This window comes from Saccopteryx leptura, chromosome 7, assembly GCF_036850995.1.
Source record: "Saccopteryx leptura isolate mSacLep1 chromosome 7, mSacLep1_pri_phased_curated, whole genome shotgun sequence".
NCBI classification, from domain to species: Eukaryota; Metazoa; Chordata; class Mammalia; order Chiroptera; family Emballonuridae; genus Saccopteryx; species Saccopteryx leptura.
In genome coordinates, this window is record NC_089509.1 from 50629906 (window position 1) to 50637920 (window position 8015).

The 8015-nt window shown below is 41.7% G+C and overlaps 1 non-coding gene across 1 annotated transcript; it reads right to left on the reverse strand.

Annotated features, from left to right (window-relative positions):
- Nucleotides 1-6222: 6222 nt before the first annotated feature.
- TRNAA-CGC (transfer RNA alanine (anticodon CGC)) lies at nucleotides 6223-6298 on the reverse strand. The gene has a single exon. It is a non-coding gene; the product is annotated as a tRNA-Ala (tRNA).
- Between the last annotated feature and the right edge of the window lie 1717 nt (nucleotides 6299-8015).

Here is an 8015-nt window from a genome sequence, read left to right on the forward strand (position 1 = left end):
TGAAGACAGATGGTGAAAATAATATATGTTCTCTTGCTGATGAGCACTTATAAGAAAGAAGACATAAATTTATTAATAATTTATGTTATTTTTTCCCTAGCATTTCCACACTTGTTTGGCAGACAGTTAAAGGTTATTGCTAACTGAATGGAAATATCTTTGCTAACTTTATTTTTCTCATCTATGGTCTCAATCTTAATGCTGGACCCATATTTTCAGTTTTATATACACCTTTTGAGTAAACTCATTCATTTTCATGGCTTCACCTAGCATCTGTTTTTAATAGGTCGCAAATCTACACTTACTGGTTCTCCCAATTTTTCATCTCCATTTACAAAAAATTAAATTATTTAATATATTAGATATTTAAATTATCTACAATAGTTTACAAGTTAAAATCTGAGTTCATCACTGTGTTCACACTTTTTCTATTACTAATAAATCATTATTTTTGAATAATATAGATAGCTAACATTTGAAATCAATATCTTCATTTATCCTACCAATCTCTTATCTTCCCAACTTTCAGAAATATTTCAAGCTCTCAGTCTTTAAATCTATTAGTATTTGGTTCACATCACCTTGTCTATAATGGCAATGAACAAATAACTAAATCTAATATTTAGCAAGCATTTATTATTTAGTAGTAGTGTATGCCTCACCAAAATTAAATTAACTAAAACATGTTTCCAACCTCCTCACCTGGGGGCAGGAAGTAACTTGTAATCATTACAGTGGTCAGGAAATATATTTTAGGTTATGACTATCAGAGATTTAAATAGACTTGTTCAACCCCAATAAGGCAGGAGATCAACAAGTATTATTTGATAGCAGCTTAACTCCATTGAAAGGATCACAGTGTTTCCTGTAAGGCAATAAAATAATGTTGCTTTGGAAATCCTTTCTACATGCTTCCTACAGTGGTATAATAAAGTTCTGGGGGTACTCTATTTTATACTTCTATGCTTCTTCAATGTACAACTTCATGTTTCACACGAAAGCTCCATAAGCGTGACAGTTCTAATTGTTTTTGACAGTCCTCCACCTATAGGCCTTCAAACAGGGCATGAAAAGAAAGTGTGGGCCTGTCCCCTGGCTCACACTGGGGAACCACTGTCCTCTCAGAGCAGAAAGTAGTTACGGAAACACCATTGACCAAAGGAAGCCAAAGATAGGCCTTTCCTAATTTCTTGGGTTGCTTAAGTTCATGTGTTCAGCTCTTACTAATGGGATTTGGCACAAGAGCAACCCCAAAATTGGCTGGTAATAGGTTTCCCTCCAGGTGGGCTGGGGAAGGTTGACAGAGATTCAGTTCCATTCATAAACTTAAAGAAATGTAAATTTTCTTGCAATTCATAGGTGTTCAGTATTTGTCAAGTAAGTGATAACTATGAATATGATTTTTATTAGATATAATCAGTGGTAAGTTTCAGCTGGTTTGCATCGGTTTGTCAGAACTGATACTTAATTTTTTGTTGAGTTTGGTGAACTAGTTGTTAAAATGGCACTTGTAATCAGGGTTCTTTCTAAGGTGGGCACCTGGGCAGCCGCCCAATGTGGAAATCACAAATTTACATACCTGATTTTTTTTTTTTTTTTTTTTGTAATTTTCTGAAGCTGGAAACTGGGAGACAGTCAGACAGACTCCCGCATGCTCCCGACCAGGATCCACCTGGTACGCCCACCAGGGGGCGATGCTCTGCCCATCCGGGGCATGGTTCTGTTGTGACCAGAGCCACTCTAGTGCCTGAGGCAGAGGCCATGGAGCCATCCCCAGTGCCCGGGCCATCTTTGCTCCAATGGAGCCTCCGCTGCATGAGGGGAAGAGAGAGACAGAGAGGAAGGAGAGGGGGAGGAGTGGAGAAGCAGGTGGGCGCTTCTCCTGTGTGCCCTGGCCGGGAATTGAACCCAGGACTTCCGCATGCCAGGCCGACGCTCTACCACTAAGCCAACCGGCCAGGGCCTGATTCTTTTTAACATTTATCTGTTCAACAGCGTATTCTAAGTGCAAATAGTAATGTTCATTCCATCCATAGGTGATAAAAAAATTTTCAAGTGAGGATGCCAATCAAGAAGCAATATGGAAATATCTTAAATAATAGTTTTATTGTTTTTTTTCAAGAATTATTGAGTATTTTTTCATTAATATTCTAAAACTCTTATAATATAATCCAGTTTTGTGTACCTCTTATATTGTTCTTATTTAAGTATTCAATGCATGAAATAATAAACTACCTTTTGGTATATCTTTTTTTATACTTGAAATGGTCATTAGGGCAGGGAACTGGTTGCTAAATTATTTGAGTGTGACCGGGCAGTAGTTTAGTGGATAGAGCATTGGTCTGAGACGTGGAAAACCTAGGTTCAAAACCCCGAGGTTGCCGGCTTGAGCACAGGCTCTTCCTGCTTGAGTGCGGACTCACCAGCTTGAGTGCTGGGTCGCTGTCTTGAGCATGAGGTCATGAATATGACCCCAAGGTCGCTGGCTTGAACCCAAAGGTAGCTGGCTTGAGCAAGGGGTCACTCAGTCTGCTGTAGCCTCCCGGTCAAGGCACACATGAGAAAGCAATCAATGAATAACTAAGTAGCCACAGTGAAGAATTGATGCTTCTCATCTCTCTCCCTTCCTGTCTGTCTGTCCCTATCTGTCCCTCTCTCTGTCTCTCTTCCTGCCTTTGTTAAAAGAAATTATTTGAATCCCACCACTGAATATAATTTAATTACTTGTGGCATATCAATATGTATTTATTAAATACTATAGTTCCCATTCTCACATAATCCATAATAACCTCACTCATGTTTTAAGAGAAAAGGAATCAATTATATGGTCTCTACCACAATATTTAACCCAGCTTTAAAAAAACCACTGCATTCCCAAATGCTGGAAACTTTTAAACATCTGTAATAGAAATACTATATTTGGTGTGAACAGGTGGTGGCACAGTGGATAGGGCATTGATCTGGGACACCAAGGACCCAGTTTCGAAACCCCAAGGTCTCTGGCTTGAGCACAGGCTCACCAGCTTGAGCACGGGGTAATGGGCTTGAGTGTAGAATTATAGATATGACCCCATGGTTGCTGGCTTGAACCCCAGGTTTCTGGCTTGAAGCCCAAGGTCACTGACATGAGCAAGGAGTCACTGGCTCAGGTGGAGCGCCCCCCCCCCCAATCAGGGCACATATGAGAAAGCAATCAATGAACAACTAACGTGCCTCAATGAGTTTATGCTTCTCATTTCTCTTCCTGTCTCTCCTTGTCAAAAAAGAGAGAGAGAAAGAAAGAGAAAGAAAGAAAGAAAGAAAGAAGAAAGAAAGAAAGAAAGAAAGAAAGAAAGAAAGAAAGAAAGAAAGAAAGAAAGAAAGAAAGAAAGGAAGGAAGAAAGAAAGAAAGAAAGGGAGGATAGAGGAGAGAAAGAGAAAGAGAGAGAGAAAGGCTATATTTGGCACTATACACCAGTGTGTGTTCATGCTTAGTCATTCCAGATTCCAGTGATACAGCACTTTCCATTTAAGCACATGCCTGATATGCCCAGATTATAGAGTTTCTCCCCTTGAGTAGAGAAATACAATAGTACTCTTGAGCCTAAGTTAACAGACTAAGTGTTCCTTGAAGAAAGAAGCTGTGACTACATTGAATGGCTTGCCAGAGAAGAAAAGTAGAGAATTTAGCTTTCCCAGCCTAGGGGAAGATGGTAACTGATAGAGACAGAGGGAGATGATAAGATCTCTGTGTCCTTATCTCCCCTCTTCAAAAATGGACATTCCAGAAAAGGAAATGTATTAGAAACAGATAAATATAAGATAGCCTGAAAACACTTAAGCATGTGTCCTGTATTCTGAGACCCCTGAAAGGAGCCAGCATGGTGATATACCACTGAGGTGCAGTGGAATGACCTTGGTATAAAAAATTGGTGAGATAAATGAGCTCAACACAATGCTCCTTCCTTCTTGCAGTCTTTCTTGGCTGAAGCACACAAAAGTATTGAGAGAGCCCAGGGGCTAACAGAGACTGGCCTGGAGTCAGGACAAAGAGCACCTGTGAATGGGGATGCCTCAAATGCAATAAATGTTCTGTTGCATCATAGTGGCAACAAGTACAGGCATCAGCCTGGCCCAGCAGAATCCAGAGGACAGCATCGAGTGCATCTCTGCACCATTGTCTCTTTTCTCCATGAGTTCACGTAAGGCTGTATATGCCCAGAGGCCACAGTAGAGATAAAAATCTGAAAATCTGAACAATTTTTGGAAAAAGACTGAATCATTTAAAAGTGATACAAGGAGCAACAAGATTACTTCATCAACCCCACCCCCACCCACCCGTCCTCGCCCCTGCTGCCATGCTGCCAGGTCAGTCAGAGGTGGGACCTCAAGAGGATTAGAATGATTCAGCCACCCTTCCATTAAGCACACAGGGAAACAAGCAGAATGTGCTTATTCTTGACAAGGTAGAATAAGGGATGAGCAACAACTGTTTGCTTCAGTCTGGAGAGAAAGAACGAGGAAGTTGGTACCCAGTCTTCCAATTCTGTGCAGTTGTTTCCATCCTCACCCTCCTTTTCAAACCTGTTCGCTTTCCACTTGAAAAGGTTTGGCTGGTTTAACCTAAGAGAAGTTTGGCTGAGAATGCAAGGGTGGCTCTCCTTGATCTCTTTGTTGAAGTTTTGTTGTTGTTATTGTTAAGAAATACTCCAGCAAGTACTGTACCTGCTTTTTACCAAATAAACCAAACCACAAAACCAAAATATCATATTTCAACAAGTGTATGATTCATTTCTCTCTTTTTTTTTAAACTTCTTCTAAAGCTAGTTACTGCTTTCTTGTCTTTCTCCCTTTCTTTCACTCTCTCTCTCTCTCTTTCTTTCTTTCTCTCTCTTTTGCTTGTTTGCTTGCTTATTTGCATGGTGCCTATAAAAACTTGACAGGGGCAAAGGAAGAGAGATGATAATATTTAGTTCTAATTAACTAGACAAAAAAATGTAAAGAAATAAATTATCTGGCCTGACCAGATGGTGGCGCAATGCATAGAGCATTGGACTGGGATGCAAAGAACCCAGGTTCAAAACCATGAGGTCGCTGGCTTGAGCGTGGGCTCATTTGGCTTGAGAACAAGCACCTCAGCTTGAGCACGGGTGCACTGGCTTGAGCGTGGGATCATAGACATGACCCCACGGTCGCTGGCTTGAGCCTAAAGGTCACTGGCTTGTAGCCCAAGGTCACTGGCTAAAGCAAGGGGTCACTCACTCTGTTGTAGCCCCCTGGTCAAGGCACATATGAGAAAGCAATCAATGAACAACTAAGGAGTCACAACAAAGAATTGATGCTTCTCATCTCTTTCCCTTCCTGTCTATCTGTCCTTATCTGTCCCTCTCTCTGTCTCTGTCAAAAAATAAATAAATAAAAGAAGGAAGGGAGAGAGGGAGGGAGGAAGGAAGGAAGGAAGGGAAGGAGGAAGGGAGGGAGAGAGGGAGAGAGAGAGAGAGAGAGAGAGGGAAAGAAATGATCTGTACAACACTGTAAAACATTAAGACCTAATTGACATTTAAAGGCCAATCTGCCCCCAAACTGCAGAATACACATTTCCAAGTGTATATGATATTTTTACCGGTATAGACCATATGCTAATAAAATAAACCTCAGTGTATTTAAAAGATTTGCAATAAGTATATGCTCTAATTCCAATGGAATCAAACTAGAAATTAGTAACAATCTGAAGTTTAGAGAAAATGTTCAGTATTTGGAAATTAACACATTTCTAAATAGTTGGGGGATAAAAAGAGAAATTAGAAAATATTTTAAACTTCATCATAATAAAATACATCTAAAAATTTTTTGAATGGAACTAAAAAAGTGCTTGTAGAAAATTGGCATTGCTATCACTGTTGAATAGGGTGACTGATTTGAATCAGATTTTTTTTTTTTTTCTGAAGCTGGAAACGGGGAGAGACAGTCAGACAAGACTCCCGCATGCGCCCGACCGGGATCCACCCGGCACGCCCACCAGGGGGCGACGCTCTGCCCACCAGGGGGCGATGCTCTGCCCCTCCGGGGCGTCGCTCTGCCACGACCAGAGCCACTCTTGCGCCTGGGGCAGAGGCCAAGGAGCCATCCCCAGCGCCGGGGCCATCTTTGCTCCAATGGAGCCTCTGCTGCGGGAGGGGAAGAGAGAGACAGAGAGGAAGGAAAGGGGGAGGGGAGGAGAGGCAGATGGGCGCCTCTCCTGTGTGCCCTGGCCGGGAATCGAACCCAGGACTTCTGCATGCGAGGCCGACGCTCTACCACTGAGCCAACCGGCTAGGGCCTGAATCAGATTTTTTAAAGGTTACTTACCTTCTCTGGTTTAGAGAAACATGTCAGTGGAAATGTAGGCAAACCTTGAGAATGTATATAATATTGGTGTAAAAGGGGCTTTTAAAATAAATGCTAGGATTAAATGTATTTTAACAATATTTAGGATAAACTTTCTTCAGTGTTTAAGCAGCTCTGAAATGTTGCTAAGTCAATTAAAAAACTATATCAGCCCTGGCCGGTTGGCTCAGCGGTAGAGTGTCGGCCTGGCGTGCAGGGGACCCAGGTTCGATTTCCCGCCAGGGCACATAGGAGAAGCGCCCATCTGCTTCTCCACCCCTCCCCCTCTCCTTCCTCTCTGTCTCTCTCTTCCCCTCCCGCAGCCAAGGCTCCATTGGAGCAAAGATGGCCCGGGCGCTGGGGATGGCTTCTTGGCCTCTGCCCCAGGCGCTACAGTGGCTCTGGTCGCGGCAAAGCGACGCCCCCTGGTGGGCAGAGCGTCGCCCCTGGTGGGCGTGCGGGGTGGATCCCGGTCGGGTGCATGCGGAAGCCTGTCTGACTGTCTCTTCCCGTTTCCAGCTTCAGAAAAATACAAAAAAAAAAAAAAAAAAAAATTATATCAGATTTTTTGTGAGCATTCAGTAGAATATTTCTAATGCATAAAACAAAGTCAAATGCACAATAAACAAATGGAAAAATTTATCTATTTACTCAACAGCTAGTTTATTGTTATTGTTAGGTACAAACATCCTTACATAACTAGTGCTATTTATATATACTAAATTCACAGCCCAAATCGAAACACAGTGGAAGTATTATGCAGATAGACACAAACTGGAAATTCACTGGTTTAGATACTGAATTGAATTGAATGTAAAGGTGGATGGATTTTTCTGTTTTTAGTAATTAGTAATTACTGGTAATTTTTGTGAATATTCATAGGCTTTTCAGGGTTTTTAGGGTGCCTATAGTATTTCTCTTTGTGAATCCTAATATTTCAGTTCACAGATTATTAGTGGGTAAGTACCACTTGTTAAGAGAGAATTTGGACATGTGCACAGGGCTTTTCATTCAATTTCATTAACTAAATTATAACTAGAAGTTCCATTTTCAATATTGAATATTGATATCATACCCTTCCTATAAGCCCAGATCATATTGTACCTCCTTCCAGTAGCTTTCTTAAAATCTACTTCCCATCCCCAAACAGACATGTTCTTGCTTTCCTATTAGCTGCATAATCTCTTAGTTTATTATGTCTTGTATTGTTTTTTGTTTGTTTGTTTGTTTGTTTTAGCGAGAGACAGAGGGACAGACAGGGACAGACAGACAGGAAGAGAGAGAGAGAGAGAGAGATGAGAAGCATCAGTTCTTAGATTGATTGTGTTCTCACATGTGCTTGACCGTAGGGCTACAGAAGAGCAAGTGACCCCTTGCTCAAGCCAGCAACCTTGGGCTTCAAGCCAGCAACCATGGGGTCATTTTATGTTACCACGCTCAAGCTGTTGACCCCAGGCTCAAGCTGGTGAGCCCACGCTCAAGATGGTGACCTCAGGGTTTCAAGATGGGAGTCCTCAGCATCCCAGGCCAATGCTTTATTCTCTGTGCCACTTCCTGGACAGGCTGTCTTGTACTGTCTTTATTTGTATTTCCTTGTTCTTTTTTGGTGTATAAACCCTTGATGTCAGGCACCCAAAGTACCTATCTTAGTGACTTGTAAGAAGTAAGTA